Consider the following 20,379-nt stretch of genomic DNA (forward strand, 5'->3'; position numbering starts at 1 on the left):
TTAAAGTTGAAAAACGCATCAAAAATGCTGCGTGTGAACATAGCCCAAGTGGTGGAGGAACATTTTGGTCTGGGGTGAATTATTTTGCCGTATATACAAGTCATAAGCCTGGAAAGGATGTACCTTAACATATTTCCCAGCAAAATCCATTTTGGTTACATTTTTGTATGTTTTTTGATGCACCTGTAAAAATGGCGTGAAACTCTGTCAACATTGCTTAAAGCTGTGACCTAAGAGTCAGACATGCTTCCAGGGGTGATGTCCATGATGTTCCTGTGTCATTTGAGCAGTGTTTCCATCATTTTCTGACATTTTTAGACCTTAAAAGGACCACCGAGGGGGGTCGTGGTAAAAATATTCGGGTTTCCCATAGACTTACATTGGGTTCGTTGCTCAGGTCGAGTACCCGAGTATTCCAATTTGCTCGACCCGAGTAACGAGCGCCCGAGCATTTTAGTGCTCGCCCATCACTATAAGTCAGGGTGGTGGGAGATGTTTAAGGCAAGAGATTCTTCCACCAGTTCTTGCGCTTCAGGAGTGTGAGCAGGTACTGCCTGAATCAGGGCCTGAGGAGGAAATTCGAGCATCTTGTCTCAGCTCGAGGTAGCCACGAGGAGATCTCCAGAGTGAAATCTTTCCTTGTGAGGTGACAGTACTATAGACATGCATCTTTGGCTTTTGAGAGGGATTACGGGAAGTATCGCTCGCCTGGCCTTTACAGAAACTGTAAGATGTCTGTGAATAGTAAAGTAGTTAGAGGACTGGTTGACACTACTTGGTCCCTGAGGCGATCCAGATCATGGATACTGGAGGTTGTCAGATCTTTCTACTCGTTCCTCTTGGGGAAGAGGGATATTAATTGGGTTGAGATGTCGGCTTTCCTGCCTGAAGCCGTCCCCGAACCAGGGGTAGACCCCTCTCTTGACAGAGATGATCAGGGAAGAGGAAGTTGAGTTGACGATTGAAGGGCTTGCCCTAAAGAAATTGCCAGGTCCAGATGGCTTAACATCTGAATTCTATAACACCTTTAAAGTCATCTTGTTTCCTCTCTTGACTGAGGTATTCAATAAGTGTCTTTTGTTGGGCACTTGCTAAAGGCTAAGGACCCATCTTGCATTGAGAATTGGCATCCAATTGCACTTCTCAATGCAGACACGAAGGTTCTGGCAAAGGTGCTGTTTAATCAGCTAGTGAAATTTGCACCCCGACTCCTTTCAGAGGCCTAGCATTGCTCTGTTCCAGGCCGCAGCACATTTAGTGCTGTGCTCTGTGTCCGAGAGGCAGTGGAGCAGGGTAGAGCTGGTCACTAGAAGGGGTACATGCTGTCACTAGACAAGGCAAAAGTGTTTGATAAGGTTAAACACAAGTACCTCTGGTCTGTCCTTCTGAGATATGGCCTGCTAGGGGGATTTGTTGATTGGCTTAAGACCTTGTACATTGGGGCAGAGAGTTTCCCTTTGTGAATGGTTGGATAGGCAGCTCTTTTAAGGTTGGGTCCGGAGTTAACCAGGGTTATCCCTTGAGCCCGCTGCTGTACGTGATTGCGATTGACCCAGTTCTTAGGAGGGTGGAGCGTGGACCATTGGCCGGGATTGGGATGGACCGGGCAGCACTGGAAGCCACTCTGAGGGTGGTGGCGTTTGCTGATGATGTCACTGTGTTTGTTTCCTCTCACGAGGAGGCAGGGTGGCTGATGTCAGAGGTAGATCGCTACTCTGAGGCTTCCGGGTCCAAGATCAACCAGGATAAGTGTGAGAGTCTCTGACTAGGAGGAGGAGATCCTGATCAAAACTTACCTGCTCCCTTTACTGATTTATCTGGGCAGTGTGTGCATCTTGCCGGAATCTCTCTGGACTCGGGTCTACAGTTTGTACTTCCAACTGTTATGGGGGAATTGACTGAACCTGGTCAAGAGGGAGGTTACTTACCATACGAGTAGACTAGGAGGGTTGGGTATGGTCAACCCTGTGGTATTCCTTGTGGATACCTTCATTAAGATCAATATTGCAAACCTTTGGAAAGAGAGGGCTCCTCCGTGGGTATTCTCCTGTAGGGGAAGGTTTCAGCCTTTCTTCCAGGAATGGGAGACAGGAAGGCAAGTGAAGGATCTTTGCACACCACATGGACATCTTCCGGCTTATGCTACCTTGGTTCTGAAGTTAATTCGTCTGTGGGGTCTGGGAATGTGGGAGATCCGGACTCTGCCAAGGAAACTCCTTGACAATAGGGTTCTGTTGACACATTTCCAGAGGCCTCTGGTGCTCAGGGATTGCCCAAGTCGGGATCTTGGGGTGGGTTTGCATCTTTTGAATTCTATCAGGATCCCCTCGAAGTTTTGGGACTTGGCTTGGCGCTGCTTCCATGGGAAACTGTATGTGAGGGACAATGTGGAACCTTGCTGGAAAGCATGGACCACTTCCTGATTCATTGTCCCTTCAAGAGGTGTACAACAGGGTGGGCGCCTCCATTGGCTGGTCTCTTCTATGTGGAATGGGCCTATGGAGCATTTGGAGACCTTGGTGGTCGGGACCGCTGCACCTTATTTCTAGTTAGCGCAGTGGTTAGGTATCACACGTGGAACGCACGGTGCTTAGTATCGATGCAATGAAAAATCCTCCCAGTGGACGATGTGTTTAGGATCATAATCGGTGACCTGGTGAACATGCACTCTCTGGAGTATGGGAGACTGGGCACACGGAGGGCCGCTCTCCTCTGGAGGGGCTTTTCTTTTAGTGTGCCCTAGTCTAGTCATCTCCTTTCCTGGTGGTGGCCTGCTGCTGACACTGTAGATTTTTGTTTTGTTTGATCATTATACAGTGATGTAGGGCCGCAGGCGCCGAACTTGGGCTTTGTGTTTTGTGATTATTGTAGTGTGTAATGCTGTATACATTGTATATAGGAATATAGATTTGGGTGTAGGAGTTGGGTTTGGTGGTGGGGTAGGGGAGAGATGGGTTTATCATGTGGGACTATGGGACACTGGGGTGTTTGGGGGAAAAACTGGCACTGCCTGATCTGGCCTATGGACGTTGGACATGGACTGAGGCATGAGACGCAGGACCAGCTCTCAGCAGGGGTGGATTAAGGGTAGCCAGGGCCCCGGGCTGTTCAGACACTGTGGGCCCCCCCGGTCATGTGACGGGGTCGTGACGGGGTCATGCGACGGGGTCATCATATACCTGAACCAGATTATTCCAGAAAAATAGTTGCTGTGTGAAACTATAACCTGTCAAACATCCATTGATCTAGTCAATTTACCCTTCAGTTCAGTATATAGTATACAGTGTATAGTGTCAGTGTATAGGTAACACTGACTCAGCAGTGACGTCTCTAGGTGAAGTCCTTCATCTTTCATCCAGCATAGACCGCCATCACTTCATCCAGCCAGGGCTCGTTTCTGCAGGAAATAACACAGTTATTTCGAGCTCCGCTTGTAGAACATATTACTTAATTTTTCCCAACTTCTACATTACATCACATGAAGATAAAGAGGCAACATAGTGTCACTCTACACAGTAACAGGACCGCCTCCCCATTTAAAACAGTATACTCAAAAAATAAAATAAATACATCACTGCAGTAATAATATCCCTTAATTACCCCCTATGGTAATAATAATATCCCCCATCCTGGCCCCGTGTATCTCATTCCTGGCTCCAGCCATATGATCTCCCCATCCTGCCCCATCAGTCTCCACCGTATCCATCCTGCCCCATGATCCTGCACGATCTGTCTCCAATCCTGCCCCACGTCTCCAATCATGCCCCAGTGTGTCCAGCATCCTGCCCCCAGTGTGTCCAGCATCCTGCCCCCAGTGTGTCCAGCATCCTGCCCCCAGTGTGTCCAGCATCCTGCCCCCAGTGTGTCCAGCATCCTGCCCCCAGTGTGTCCAGCATCCTGCCCCCAGTGTGTCCAGCAATCTGCCCCCAGTGTGTCCAATATTGCCCCCAGTGCGTCCAGCAATCTGCCCCAGTGTGTCCAGCATATTACCCCCAGTGTCCAACAATCTGCCCCAGTATGTCCAGCATATTGCCTCAGTGTGTCCAGCAATCTGTGTCCAGCAATCTGCCCCAGTGTGTCCAGCAATCTGCCCCCAGTGTCTCCAATATTGCCCCAGTGTGTCCAGCAATCTGCCCCAGTGTGTCCAGCATATTACCCCCAGTGTGTCCAGCAATCTGACCCAGTGTGTCCAGCATTGCCCCCAGTGTGTCCACCAATCTGCCCCAGTGTGTCCAGCATATTGCCCCCAGACAGTGTCCAGCATTCTGGCCCGGGCCCCCCGGATTGCTGTTCGCAAAAAAACCCCCAAAAAATGAGTTCTCCTCACCTGACCTGTGCACTCCAGCAGCGAAGCTCCCTCCAGCAGCGCGCACTCGCAGGCGAATGACAATGACGTCAGACACCGGCGACGTGTGTGCTGCACCTGCAGCCGACTTTAGCTGCCAGCCTCAATTGGCTGGCGGCTATTGTTAACCATTGATGTGCGGGCGTGCGCCCGCACGTCAATAGGTGAAACTGCCGCAGCGCCGGTAGGGGCCCGGTGAGCAGATGAGACGGGGCCCGATGCGAGCCCCCTCTGCCCACCAGGCCTGTACTACGCCAGTCAGGGCAGTAATGCCCTGATGCAGGGGCGGACACAGATGATTTGGGGCCCCTGTGCAAGAAATGTGTTTGGGCCCCCCTCCTTTTATGGCTACCAATGTACAGATATATAAATGCCATATTTTTCGGATTATAGGACACTCCGGATTATAAGACGCACCCCAAATTTTGAGGAGAAAAACAGGAACATTTTTTTTTTCTTAATAAAATGGTGGTGCTTCTTATAATCCATGCGTCTTATTGCTCACTGAGGGTAGTAGCTGCGGTGAAACGGGGTCCCGGGGTCGCTGCTGGAGGAGGCAGGAGTGGGGTGATGCTGCAGGCCGCAGGCTGGGATGAGGGGGTGTTCCGGTGTGGGCGCGCCACAGCAGGTGTCTGGTGGTGCTGCTGCGGGTGTCTCTGGTGCTGCAGGTGTCTGGCACTGCGGGGGTGTCCAGCGGTGCTGCTGCGGGTGATCTCCATCTGTGCATGCGCCGCCCCCAGTGCCATTTTCCTGGAGTCCACTGCACAGGAAACGATGGAACTGCGGGGGACTCTGGCCTTTCACAAAATGTCGGCAGAGCCCCCTGCAGCATCGGAGACATCCGCCGCAGCAATGGGCAGCATCGCCAGACACCCTCGCAGCACCGGACACCCCTGTAGCACCGCCGGACACCTCCTCATCCCAGCCAGCGGCAAAGGTACCGGTAAGGTATATACACATTATAAGACGCACACCCATTTCAGCCCCCAAATTTGAGGGAAAGAAGTGCGTCTTATAATCCGAAAAATACGGCATATTGCATAGTCTCCTCTCATTATGTATATTGCCACCCGTTATTACACAGTCCCCTCTCTTGTTAAGTGTAACACCGTCACTTATTACACAGTGCCCTCTCGTTATGTACAGCATTTTTATTTATAGTGCCCTGGCCTTTATTACATACTGCCCTGTTTTGTTAGTTATACACTGAAATGATAACTGATGGAGCATGCTAAAGCTTTTTTTCTGTTGGAGGAGGCTAAGGGTATGTGCAGATAGAATTCTATATACGGTATATATTATGTGAAGCAATACAAATGCTGAATTGGAGGAAGGATGGGGACAGCAGCCACTCTGAGCCTGGAGTTATTGCTGCAGTAATGGCAGGAGGTGTCTGCATACCTCCCAACTTTTGAAGATGGGAAAGAGGGACAAAGTTTGCGGCGCGCAGCGTGCGCGGCGGCAAATTTTAGGCCACGCCTCTGACCACACCCATTCATAATTAGTCACACCCATATCCACGTCCCAACCACACCCATTTAGCACTGCTGATCACACTGTTTCATATACAATAATTAAACAAAAAAATATGGCCACACAGTGCTCCATACCGTATAATGGCCACACATGATGCTCAATACTGTATAATGGCCACACATGATGCTCAATACTGTATAATGGCCACACAGTGCTCCATACTATATAATGACTGCACATGATGCTCCATACTGTATAATGGCCGCACATGATGCTCCATATTGTATAATGGCCGCACATGATGCTCCATACTGTATAACGGCCGCACATGATGCTCCATACTGTATAACGACGGCACATGATGCTCCATACTGTATAATGACCGCACATTATGCTCCATACTGTATAATGACCGCACATGATGCTCCATACTGTATAATGACCGCACATGATGCTCCATACTGTATAATGACTGCACATGATGCTTCATATTGTATAATGACCGCACATGATGCTCCATATTGTATAATGACCACACATGATACTCCTGTCATGAATCCCCAATGGCGAGGGATAGCACAGGACAAGCAAAGTATAATAAATATCGGATGAGCTCTAGGGTGATGGAACCTGGGCTGACCGCTGCCCTACGCCTGACAAACGCAACTAGAGATAGCCAGGGAGCGTGCCTACGTTGGTTCTAGACGCCACGCACCAGCCTAAGAGCTAACTAGTACTGCAGAGAAAACAAGACCTCACTTGCCTCCAGAGGAATTAACCCCAAAAGGTATAGTTGCCCCCCACATGTATTGACGGTGAAATGAGAGGAAGGCACACACATAGAGATGATGTATATAGTTTTAGCAAAAAGAGGCCCGCTAAAAACTAGAAAGCAGAATGACACAAAAGGGGACTGAGCGGTCAGCAAAAAACCCTAATCAAAAAAAACCATCCTGAGATTACAAGAACCCATGTGCCAACTCATGGCACATGGGGAGAACCTCAGCCCACTAGAGCAACCAGCTAGCATAGAGACATTCTAAGCAAGCTGGACCAAAAACCAAACAACTGAAAATCAGCACTTAGCTTATCCTGAAAGATCTGGGAGCAGGTAGGCAGGAACCAAACAGAGCACATCTAAACACATTGATAGCCGGCAAGGGAAATGACAGAAAGGCCAGGTAAAATAGGAAACACCCAGCCTCTGATGGACAGGTGGAAACCAAAGGCCGCAACCCACCAAAGTCACCCAGTACCAGCAGTAACCACCAGAGGGAGCCCACAAACAGAATCCACAACAGTACCCCCCCCTTGAGGAGGGGTCACCGAACCCTCACGAGAACCCCCAGGGCGATCAGGGTGAGCTCTATGGAAGGCGCGGACCAAATCAGTCGCATGAACATCGGAGGCGACCACCCAGGAATTATCCTCCTGACCATAACCCTTCCACTTAACCAAATACTGGAGTTTGCGTCTGGAAACACGAGAATCCAAGATCTTTTCAACAACATACTCCAATTCTCCCTCCACCAGCACCGGAGCAGGAGGCTCGACCGAAGGAACAACGGGCACCTCATACCTCCGCAACAACGACCGATGGAACACATTATGAATAGCAAACGATGCTGGGAGATCCAAACGGAAAGATACAGGGTTAAGAATCTCCGAGATCCTATAAGGACCGATGAACCGAGGCTTGAACTTAGGAGAAGAGACCTTCATAGGGACAAAACGAGAAGACAACCACACCAAGTCCCCAACAAGAAGTCGGGGACCCACGCGGTGACGGCGATTAGCAAACTGCTGAGTCTTCTCCTGAGATAACTTCAAATTGTCCACCACCTGATTCCAAATCTGATGTAACCTGTCCACCACCACGTCCACTCCAGGACAATCCGAAGATTCCCCCTGACCAGAGGAAAAACGAGGATGAAACCCCGAATTACAAAAAAAAGGAGAGACCAACGTGGCAGAACTAGCCCGATTATTAAGAGCAAATTCGGCCAGTGGCAAAAAAGCAACCCAGTCATCCTGATCAGCAGAAACAAAACACCTCAAATAAGTTTCCAAGGTCTGATTAGTTCGCTCCGTCTGGCCATTCGTCTGAGGATGGAATGCAGACGAGAAAGACAAATCAATGCCCATCTTGGCACAAAACGTCCGCCAAAATCTAGACACAAACTGGGATCCCCTGTCAGAAACGATATTCTCCGGAATCCCATGCAAACGAACCACGTTCTGAAAAAACAAAGGAACCAACTCAGAGGAGGAGGGCAACTTAGGCAAGGGCACCAAATGAACCATCTTAGAAAAGCGGTCACACACAACCCAGATAACGGACATTTTCTGTGAAACCGGGAGATCAGAAATAAAATCCATGGAAATGTGCGTCCAAGGCCTCTTCGGGATGGGCAATGATAACAACAACCCACTAGCCCGTGAACAGCAAGGCTTAGCTCGAGCACACACTTCACAAGACTGCACAAAGGTACGCACATCCCTAGACAAGGAAGGCCACCAAAAAGACCTGGCCACCAAGTCTCTTGTACCAAATATTCCAGGATGACCAGCCAACACAGAAGAATGGACCTCGGAGATGACTCTACTGGTCCAATCATCCGGAACAAACAGTCTTTCTGGTGGACATCGATCCGGTTTATCCACCTGAAACTCCTGCAATGCGCGTCGCAAGTCTGGGGATACGGCGGACAATATTACCCCATCCCTAAGGATACCAGCAGGCCCAGTGTCTCCAGGAGAGTCAGGCACAAAACTCCTGGAAAGAGCATCTGCCTTCACATTCTTTGAACCTGGCAGGTATGAAACCACGAAATTGAAACGAGAAAAAAATAACGACCAACGAGCTTGTCTAGGATTCAAACGCCTGGCAGACTCAAGGTAAATGAGATTCTTGTGATCAGTCAAGACCACCACGCGATGTTTAGCACCCTCAAGCCAATGACGCCACTCCTCAAATGCCCACTTCATGGCCAAAAGCTCCCGATTACCCACATCATAATTGCGCTCGGCGGGCGAGAATTTTCTAGAGAAGAAAGCACATGGCTTCATCACCGAGCCATTAGAACTTCTCTGTGACAAAACCGCCCCCGCTCCAATCTCGGAAGCATCAACCTCCACCTGAAAAGGAAGTGAAACATCTGGTTGACACAACACAGGAGCAGAAGAAAACCGGCGCTTAAGTTCCCGAAAGGCCTCCACGGCCGCAGGAGACCAATCAGCAACATCAGCACCCTTTTTAGTCAAATCAGTCAAAGGTTTAACAATACTGGAAAAATTAGCAATGAACCGACGATAAAAATTAGCAAACCCCAAGAACTTCTGAAGGCTCTTAACAGATGTAGGTTGTGTCCAGTCACAAATAGCCTGAACCTTAACGGGATCCATCTCAATAGTAGAAGGAGAAAAAATGTACCCCAAAAAAGAAATCTTCTGGACTCCGAAGAGACACTTTGAGCCCTTCACAAACAGAGAATTGGCCCGCAGAACCTGAAACACCTTCCTGACCTGTAGAACATGAGACTCCCAGTCATCAGAAAACACCAAAATATCATCCAAATACACAATCATAAACTTATCCAGATATTCACGGAAAATATTGTGCATAAAGGACTGAAAGACTGACGGAGCATTGGAGAGTCCAAAAGGCATTACCAAATACTCAAAATGGCCCTCAGGCGTATTAAATGCGGTTTTCCACTCATCACCCTGTTTTATCCGCACCAGATTATACGCACCACGAAGATCTATTTTAGTGAACCACCTAGCCCCCTTAATGCGAGCAAACAAATCAGTAAATAATGGCAATGGATACTGGTATTTGACTGTAATCTTATTCAGAAGGCGATAATCTATACAAGGCCTCAGGGAACCATCTTTTTTTGCCACGAAAAAAAAACCTGCTCCCAGAGGGGAAGAAGATGGCCGAATATGTCCCTTTTCCAAGGACTCCTTAATATAATTCCGCATAGCAGTATGCTCTGGCAGTGACAGATTAAATAAACGACCCTTAGGGAACTTACTGCCAGGAATCAATTCTATAGCACAGTCACACTCTCTATGAGGAGGGAGCGAATTGAGCTTAGGCTCCTCAAAAACATCCCTATAATCCGACAAAAACGCAGGGATCTCCGAAGGAGTAGATGAAGCGATAGAAATCGGAGGTGCATCATCATGAACCCCCTGACATCCCCAGCTTAGCACAGACATTGTTTTCCAGTCCAGGACAGGATTATGAGTTTGTAACCATGGCAGACCAAGCACTAGTACATCATGTAAATTATACAGTACAAGGAAGCGAATCACCTCCTGATGAACGGGAGTCATGCGCATGGTCACTTGTGTCCAATACTGCGGTTTATTCATAGCCAATGGTGTAGAATCAATTCCCTTCAGAGGAATAGGAACTTCCAGAGGCTCTAGACTAAAACCGCAGCGTTTAGCAAATGACCAATCCATAAGACTCAGGGCAGCGCCTGAATCCACATAGGCATCGACGGAAATGGAAGACAGTGAAAAAATCAAAGTCACAGACAAAATGAACTTAGACTGCAGAGTATCAATGGCAAAAGATTTATCAACCCTTTTTGTGCGTTTAGAGCATGCTGATATAACATGAGCTGAATCACCACAATAAAAACACAAACCATTTTTCCGCCTATAATTTTGCCGTTCACTTCTGGACTGAATTCTATCACATTGCATAGTCTCAGGTGCCTGTTCAGAAGACACCGCCAACTGGTGCACGGGTTTGCGCTCCCGTAAACGCCGATCAATCTGAATGGCCATAGCCATAGACTCATTCAGACCTGTAGGCGCAGGGAACCCCACCATAATATCCTTAATGGCCTCAGAAAGACCATTTCTGAAGTTTGCAGCCAGGGCGCACTCATTCCACTGAGTAAGCACCGACCATTTCCGAAATTTCTGACAATATATTTCCGCTTCATCATGCCCCTGAGAGAGGGCTAATAAAGCCTTTTCAGCCTGAATCTCTAGGTTAGGTTCCTCATAGAGCAATCCCAATGCCAGAAAAAACGCATCCACACTGAGCAATGCAGGATCCCCTGGTGCCAATGCAAATGCCCAATTCTGAGGGTCGCCCCGTAGGAACGATATAACAATCTTGACCTGTTGAGCAGGGTCTCCAGAGGAGCGAGATTTCAAAGAGAGAAACAATTTACAATTGTTCCTGAAATTCAGGAAGGTAGATCTATCTCCAGAAAAAAACTCTGGAATAGGAATTCTAGGTTCAGACATGAGAGTGTGAACAACGAAATCCTGTATGTTTTGAACCTTTGCCGCGAGATTACTCAGGCTGGAAGCCACACTCTGGACATCCATGAAAAACAGCTAAGATCAGAGCCATTCAAGGGTTAAGAGGAGGTAAGAAGCAGCTAGACAGCAATTAAGGGCTAGGCAGCAAAACTCTGAAGGAAAAAAAAAAAAAAAAAATTTCCCTTGAACACTTCTTTTTCTCCTGCTTCAGCCCAAACAATTAACACTTTGTGGGCCGGCTATACTGTCATGAATCCCCAATGGCGAGGGATAGCACAGGACAAGCAAAGTATAATAAATATCGGACGAGCTCTAGGGTGATGGAACCTGGGCTGACCGCTGCCCTACGCCTGACAAACGCAACTAGAGATAGCCAGGGAGCGTTCCTACGTTGGTTCTAGATGCCACGCACCAGCCTAAGAGCTAACTAGTACTGCAGAGAAAACAAGACCTCACTTGCCTCCAGAGGAATTAACCCCAAAAGGTATAGTTGCCCCCCACATGTATTGACGGTGAAATGAGAGGAAGGCACACACATAGAGATGATGTATATAGTTTTAGCAAAAAGAGGCCCGCTAAAAACTAGAAAGCAGAATGACACAAAAGGGGACTGAGCGGTCAGCAAAAAACCCTAATCAAAAAAAACCATCCTGAGATTACAAGAACCCATGTGCCAACTCATGGCACATGGGGAGAACCTCAGCCCACTAGAGCAACCAGCTAGCATAGAGACATTCTAAGCAAGCTGGACCAAAAACCAAACAACTGAAAATCAGCACTTAGCTTATCCTGAAAGATCTGGGAGCAGGTAGGCAGGAACCAAACAGAGCACATCTAAACACATTGATAGCCGGCAAGGGAAATGACAGAAAGGCCAGGTAAAATAGGAAACACCCAGCCTCTGATGGACAGGTGGAAACCAAAGGCCGCAACCCACCAAAGTCACCCAGTACCAGCAGTAACCACCAGAGGGAGCCCACAAACAGAATCCACAACAGCACCATACTGTATAATGGCCACACATGATGCTCCATACTGTATAATGACTGCACATGATGCTCCATATTGTATAATGACCGCACATGATGCTCCATACTGTATAACGACCACACATGATGCTCAATACTGTATAATGGCCACACACAGTTCTCCATACTGTATAATGACCCCCCCTCCTGTATGCATGACTCATCTCCCTCCCATCCCATATACATGGCTCATATCCCCCCCTCCTGTATGCACGGCTCATATTCCCCCTCCTGTATGCATGGTTCATATCCCCCCCTGTATGCATGGCTCATATTCCCCCCCTGTATGCATGGCTCATATACCCCCCCCTGTATGCATGGCTCATATTCCCCCCCCCCCCCCGAGTGCGTGGCTCATTATATTCCCCCCCTGGATGCATGGCTCATATTCCCCCTCCTGAATACATGGCTCATATTCCCCCCCTGAATGCATGGCTCATATCCCCCCCTCCTGAATGCATGGCTCATATTCCCCCCTGGATGCATGGCTCATATTCCCCCCTGAATGCATGGTTTATCTCTCCACCCAACCCCCCCCCCCCCGCCCCAGCTCCCGCTTTCGCTCCCATCTTGCATGGTGCGCCGGCTTATGTCCTCCTTCATCCCCCGTCCCCCCGTCCCATACTCACCTGTGCCACACTGCACAGCCGCGCCGACATCCCTCTCGCTCTGTCCCAACTCCCGGCGCAGCACCTTCTTCCTGCGTAAGCGGTCACGTGATACCGCTCATTGAGGTCATGAATATGCGCATATTCATGACCTTAATGAGCGGTACCACGTGACCGCTCATTCAGGACGAGCTGTGTACGCCGAGACCAGGCATCGCTGGAGCAAGGTGAGTATCGTCTTCAAGGAGGGTGGGTGGGAGGGAGGCAGGCAGGCGGGCGGGTGGGCGGCCGGGGGGGCACGGGGGGGGTTGGTCAGTCGGGAGGTGACCCAGGACTTGGCTTAACACAGGGGCGTGGCTTAACACAAGGGGGCGTGTCGGTTCGCTTTTCCTGCTGTCTGCGGGATCAGAGCGTCCCGTGCGGGACTGCGGGGCAAAGCATCAAATCCGGGACAGTCCCGCACAATGAGGGATGGTTGGGAGCTATGAGTGTCTGGGGTCAGTGATTACAAGCAGTGAATTAGTGCCTGTGATGCAGCTCCCTGCTATCTGATCGGCGCAGGATCAGGTTTCTCAGCCATTCACTGCACTGACCAGGAAGCACAGTGCACACAGTCACTAAGTCACTGCTGTCATCATGGACACGGTGCCTCCTGTCACTGCTGCTCGGGGGATACTAACCAGCAGCAGTGAGAACTCCTGGCCATCCCTCACCTTGTGCTCTGGAAGAAGAGGCCCTGACATCTGGAACACAGAGGGTGCAGGAGACCTGTGGCAAGCAGAGGACCCAGAGGAGCTGCGCAGACTAGGGCAGCGGGGGTGCACTCGGCCACTCACTGAGAGGCTGAAGTTTGCAATCGAAACAAACTTTATTTAAAAAGTATACACTGCCTAGCCACGCCCCTGCATGTGGAACTGGGAAGCGATGCTGTGATTCTCCTGCCTCATAGAGCCAGCAGCAGCATCAAGAGGAGAGGAAGGGGGCCCCTTACAGCGTCTTTGCAGCGTGCAGGGCCCTCTCTGACAGCAAATGACTCCGGTACCGGCCGCCTTCCTCTCCAGTTAGTGGAGATGCTGCCGCTGGCTCTATGACAGAACAAAACACTTCAACAGCTGATTGGGCCCTCTCCTTCGGGGCCCTTGTGCAGCCGCACCTGCTGAACCGGCGGTATATCCGCCCATGCCCTGATGGCGGCGGGTGTGGGGGACACCACTGGGCCCTGGGCTACCGCCCAGATTGACCCTATTATAATCCGCCCCTGGCTTTTAGGACAGTGCGGGGGGTTGGGAATGGAGGATAGCTTTGTATTGTATATATTTATTTAATTTGTGGTTATTTTATTTAAAACTACAAAAAATAAATAAATAAATAATCTAAAAAAACAAACAGTTTATGTATATAGTTTTTGTTTGCCATTGTTTATTTATTTGTTTGCTATTATTACTTTGTTTGGTGACCGGACCAGAAGGTCAAAGTAGTTATTATTAGTTATTATTCTGTATTTTTAATATGTGTGAGAGGAGAGAATGAGCGGCTGGACAAGGGTTCAGTATACTGATTATTTTCTGGCTAATATTTCTGCTATGTTTCTGTTGTTATTATTATTGTTATGTTTTTCATTTTTATAATAAAAGATCTACAGGATGTAACTCAGGATCAGTAATGTATGTACACAGTGAATGCACCAGCAGAATAGTGAGTGCAGCTCTGGAGTATAATACAGGATGTAACTGAGGATCAGTAATGTATGTACACAGTGAATGCACCAGCAGAATAGTGAGTGCAGCTCTGGAGTATAATACAGGATGTAACTCAGGATCAGTAATGTAATGTATGTACACAGTGACTGCACCAGCAGAATAGTGAGTGCAGCTCTGGGGTATAATACAGGATGTAACTCAGGATCAGTATGGGATCAGTGATGTATGTACAGTACACAGTGACTGCAGTACTTTTGTAAATAATGGGCTTTAAATAATATTGCAGTATTTTGCCTGTTTTTCATGTATTTTTTCTAAGATGTTCTTCTCTTCAGTTGCACTTTTTGTGAAGTCTGTTTTCTCCTTATTTATCTTTATTTTTCTCTTTCTCCAGATGTTTGTGGCAGATTAATCATCTGTAACTTTTTAAGAATTCAAAAAATTCAAAATTTTACATTCCATACAAAAATTTCTTTGATTTTTTTTTGTTCCAAAAAGACACTTTAAAAAAAGTAAAAGACAAGTGTAAAGAGCATTTTTAGTTTTGCTCATAATTCATGAACCCACCTGCACAGTTTGAAATATTTGGCACTAAAGATTGTGACGAATTGGACACTACAAAAAAAAAGCACAGAAACAAAAATGAAGTCTGCTGCATCGTCCAGCTCCTGTTTCTGGGGTTCGGAGGTGAACAGACATGTTTCGGAGGAGCCGCCGTTCGCCATCTCTGCACAGACGACTCCGGCTCGTTAATGGCAGCGATGTCTGTCTGTCACTCTATAACGGTCTAATTCCACCTCTGATGACACCTCACAGCCCGGTCTGTAAACTCTGTGCCCCTCCCCCGTGCTCCGCGCTTACATAACCGTTTCCCATCTCACACACTCTAGAAATGGCGCCTGGGGAGGGATATACCGACAGGTTACACAGTTTCAGGAGTCTCTGTTGAGCTCCATAAAGTTTTGTTGCTCAGCTGTTCTCGTGTTAATAGGGAGCAGGTGGCTCTAATGCCGCTGTAATGGCGCAGCAGGTTCCCATTAGCAGGATTGCCAGCACAATCTGCAGAAAAGAGAACTGGAGACGGAGAGACGTACACATGGGGGTCTGCACAGGCGACAGGGGTCTCTGAAATATCTAGTGCACTAACTCTTCCTCTTCCAGGGGATATATGGGCTTGTAATAAATGTCCAGAGAGCACATGGTCATTATCCTGCACACCGAGCCCCCATAGGCACAGAGCACAGCGGGGTCCGGCACTACCGTAGGACTCTCTTACATACTGCGACTGACAACAGAAAGAAATAGCGCGCCATGGTGAGCCATTGTAAACATTTTTTGCACATTTTTCTAATAATTGTCATAAATGCTTCTGGAGCGCCCCCGTGGGCAGTGGGGTACTCGGTACCGGGTCCTGCGGTTCACAGGAGGATGTCACGGTGGCTGACCCGGTCCGTGGCTCTGGGACGTCCGTGTAAAAGGGAAAGGTCTTTAAAGGGATATAGTTTGTGTTCATGACGCCACTGTGGTATTCGGTCAGGGTGACCGACGCTGCTTTAAGGGGTCCACTGGGGTGATATTGCAGCTAGATGGTATACCTTCCCACACGTGAAGTGTATCCCCAGGGCTTCCCAGATGTGTAGATGGTAAATGGTGAGAGGCGCAGAGAAGAACGAGGACACAAGTTTGCAGTCTCTTTACCTTTACTGAAGACTTCAGCATCCACATTCCAGAGCACAGATCACAGGGCAGGCAGAGTCCGGCCGCTTTGAAGGCAAATCCAGAGTCCCCTTTTCCAGGTGGAAATCAGTAGCTTTCTCTTGTGCTGCAGTGGTGTAGTCCCTTACTGCCTATGGCATCACATAAGGGTCTCACAGATCTGGTATCTCTCTCTCTGTCCCCCGTAGTCGGATAGGACAAAACCTGTATGACTGACGGCTTGAGGCTGTTTATAGGGACTCTAGCACGCCCCGACCTCTGAGGGGTGCCACCGTGCCTCCTGGGTGTAGGTGCGGACAGGTAACTTGCAATTAGCTGTCCTGCCGGTCTCTGAAATAAGCATAAAGGTCCTTACTCCCTCAGTGTTTCGGCTACCAGGATCCTGCGCCTCAGAAGGAGGCAGCCTGCACGGGGCTGGTCCCCTTCTGGTATTCTCTCCTTTGCTTCCTCTCCTTCATGCTCACTGCAATACAATTCTGCCTTCTGAATGTCTCTTTCTGGGAGCTGCAGCTCTGAGGGCATGCACAGCTCCTTGGACCCTCTGTCCACCTCAGACTACTGTCTGGAACGTTCTCACTCTCCCTACAGACTATCAGTTATATATATATGGGGAGTGACCTAATAAATAGGAGCAGAAGCTCCCTCTGGTGGCCTGGAGTGTGAAATGTGTTGCATGTTTGTGATACCTGGATGTAGTTATCCTTCTTTGCCTCCAAATGTAGCATCACTCTCCCCGAGAGGAAAGCAATACCACTGCGACAACCAGGACCTTGGGGCGCCGCACTTCAAAACCACAAGTGTCTGTAGTGGTGCATAAATCCTGGCAGAATAGACGGTGATCACGATGTGGAGAGGGAGCGTTCGGGGCACTGGTTGCGGTGCGATAATAATCAACGGCGGTAAAAAATGTGAAAAACTGATGTGTGCCGATGGCAGACTGGGACTTGTGTTCCTCATGTGCACTCTGTCTGAATTCACACATAACTTTATTTTCTGCACATTTCATTTGTACTGAAGAGATTGCAAAATTTTACAGTGAAAGAAACATAAATGATTTCTAACATCTGATTTATAAGGTTTATTATTTCATTACTTTTTGTTGTGGATCTGTCATCTGTATGGTCGTCCGTGTGTCTTTTCTACTTTCACATGATATCCGCTTTTTTTTTTTTTACATGAGCAATTTGATATAAAATAAAGGTCAAATACAGTTTATTTTCTTTATACTTGTTATGTATCTGTGAAAGATGCTCGCCTTACGGGTGCTGACCGGGAGACCCGTGCTTTTAGCAGCTTTTTTTGCACCAATGACTTTATAATGGGCAAATCTGCAATGGTCCATGTGCAAAAGTGTTTCCGTGAATGATTTCATTGACCTGCATGGATCTGTGTGCTGTCCGCCGAGGACGGGGGATGTCAGTGTGCCGCCTGCATAGGGGGAAAGGCGGTGTCAGTGTGCCGCCTGCAAGGGAGGGGGAATGGGGTGTCAGTGTGCCGCCTGCGGGGGGGGGAAAGGGGGTGTCAGTGTGTCGCATGCGGAGGGGGGATGGGGGTGTCAGTTTTCTTCCATGGGGAGGGGAGGGGGTGTCAATGTGCTGCCTATGAGGGGTGATGCAGGAGTTAGTTTCCTTCCCCGTGGGGGGTGATGGGGGTGTCAGAGTGCTGCCTGCCACAGGGAGGGATGGGTTGTGTCAGTGTGCTGCCCATGGGGTGGTGATGGGGGTGTCAGTTTCCTTCCCTGGGGGGGATGGGGTTGTCAGTTACCTTCCCCGGGTGGGGGATGGGGGTGTCAGTGTGCCTCTTGCAGGGGTGGGGGTGTGTCAGTGTGCTGCCTGCAAGGAGTGGGGTTAGAGTATCAGTTTTGCATACAGACAGCGCACCAATGATTAATGTGGTTGTCTGAATGAGCCCTTAGGCGATGTGCACACGTTGAGTATTTGCAGCAAATTTTTCTGCACCAAAAGCCTGAGGGTTAGGCCGGCGTCACACTGGCGAGTTTTACGGACGTATGAGTGCAGAAAATACACCCGTAAAATACGCATAACACACGGCCCAATGATTCTCTATGTTCCAGCTCCTATCAGCCGTATTTTACGGATCCGTATTATACGGTCTTCTACGGCTGTAAAAAATCGCAGCATGCTGCGTTTGTCACCGTATTGCGCAAAAAAATCGCCAATGAAAGTCTATGGGGGCGAGAAAAATACGGATTACACACGGACCAGCAGTGTGACTTGCGAGAAATACGCAGCAGTGTTCTATAGAAAAGCCGGTAATTCAATTGCCGGCTTTTCATTTCTCCTTCACAAACCCGACATGATATGAGACATGGTTTACATACAGTAAACCATCTCATATCCCTTTTTTTTTTTGCATATTCCACACTACTAATGTTAGTAGTGTGTATGTGCAAAATTTGGGCACTGTAGCTTGCAAAATAAAGGGTTAAATCGCGGAAAAAATTGGCGTGGGCTCCTGCGCAATTTTCTCTGCCAGAGTGGTAAAGCCAGTGACTGAGGGCAGATATTAATAGCCTAGAGAGGGTCCATGGTTCTTGGCCCCCCTGGCTACAAACATCTGCCCTCCAGCCACCCCAGAAAAGGCACTTCTGGAAGATGTGCCTATTCTGGCACTTAGCCACTCTCTTCCACTCCCGTGTAGTGGTGGGATATGGGGTAATGAAGGGTTAATGTCACCTTGCTATTGTAAGGTGACATTAAGCCAGATTAATAATGGAGAGGCGTCAATTATGACACCTATCCATTATTAATCCAATAGTACGAAATGGTTAATAAAACACACACACATTATTTACAAGTATTTTAATGAAATAAAGACACAGGTTGTTGTAATATTTTATTATACTGGTAATCCACCTGAAGACCCTCGTTCTGTAACAAAGGAAAAACAAAAACTCAACAATATCTCATAACTTCCGACGCTCAGGAAAAAGTAAATCCATCTGAAGGGGTTAAATCATTTTACAGCCAGGAGCTGTGCTAAAGCAGTGCTCGTGGCTGTAAAACCCCCGGGAATGAATGGATTGCAGGGGAATGACCTGCAGTTACCTTGAGTTGCGGTGAGGCGCCCTCTGCTGGATGTCCTCATATGAACTCGAGCGTGGGAACTTTTACCAGGCTCCAGTTCATGAGGACATCCAGCAGAGGGCGCCTCACCGCAACTCAAGGTAACTACAGGTCATTCCCCTGCAATCCATTCATTCCCGGGGGTTTTACAGCCACGAGTACTGCTTTAGCACAGCTCCTGGCTGTAAAATGATTTAACCCCTTCAGATGGATTTACTTCATGGGACTTGACCTGAGCGTCGGAAGGTATGAGATATTGTTGAGTTTTTATTTTTCCTTTGTTACAGGATGAGGGTCATCAGGTGGATTACCGGTATAATAAAATATTACAACAACCTGTGTCTTTATTTCATTAAAATACTTGTAAAAAATGTGTGTGTGTTTTATTAACCATTTCGTACTATTGGATTAATAATGGATAGGTGTCATAATTGACGCCTCTCCATTATTAATCTGGCTTAATGTCACCTTAAAATAGCAAGGTGACATTAACCCTTCATTACCCCATATCCCACCGCTACACGGGAGTGGGAAGAGAGTGGCCAAGTGCCAGAATAGGCGCATTTTCCAGATGTGCCTTTTCTGGTGTGGCTGGGGGCAGATGTTTGTAGCCAGGGGGGGCCAAGAACCATGGACCCTCCCTAGGCTATTAATATCTGCCCTCAGTCACTGGCTTTACCATTCTGGCGGAGAAAATTGCGCAGGAGCCCATGCCAATTTTTTCCGCGATTTAACCCTTTCTCTTACAAGCTACAGCGCCCAAATTTTGCACATACACACTACTAACATTAGTAGTGTGGAATATGCAAAAAAAAAAAGGGATATGAGATGGTTTACTGTATGTAAACAATGTCTCATATCCTGTCGGGTTTGTGAAGGAGAAAGAAAAAGCCGGCAATTGAATTACCGGCTTTTCACATATCTCGCGCTGAATTAAATATAAATACAGTATATATATCTATATATGTGATTGTCTAAGGGTTTTTCTGTCTGTCTGTCCTGGAAATCCCGCGTCTCTGATTGGTCGAGGCCGCCTGGGCCTTGACCAATCAGCGACGGGCACAGTATCGACGTAGATGTCATAATGGTTGCCATGGCGACGATGATGTCATAAAGGTTGCCTTG

The 20,379-nt window shown here is 48.2% G+C and overlaps 1 long non-coding RNA gene across 1 annotated transcript in view; it reads right to left on the reverse strand.

Moving 5' to 3' along the window:
* Positions 1 to 16,743, reverse strand: part of LOC143764369 (uncharacterized) — a 28,481-nt gene extending 11,738 nt beyond the window's left edge. The window contains exon 1 of the long non-coding RNA XR_013213173.1: positions 16,151 to 16,743. This is a non-coding gene — a long non-coding RNA (uncharacterized LOC143764369). The remainder of the gene's footprint in view (positions 1 to 16,150) is intronic.
* Positions 16,744 to 20,379: the final 3,636 nt, after the last annotated feature.

The sequence above is a fragment of the Ranitomeya variabilis genome, chromosome 1 (genome assembly GCF_051348905.1).
Source record: "Ranitomeya variabilis isolate aRanVar5 chromosome 1, aRanVar5.hap1, whole genome shotgun sequence".
Classification (NCBI taxonomy): domain Eukaryota; kingdom Metazoa; phylum Chordata; class Amphibia; order Anura; family Dendrobatidae; genus Ranitomeya; species Ranitomeya variabilis.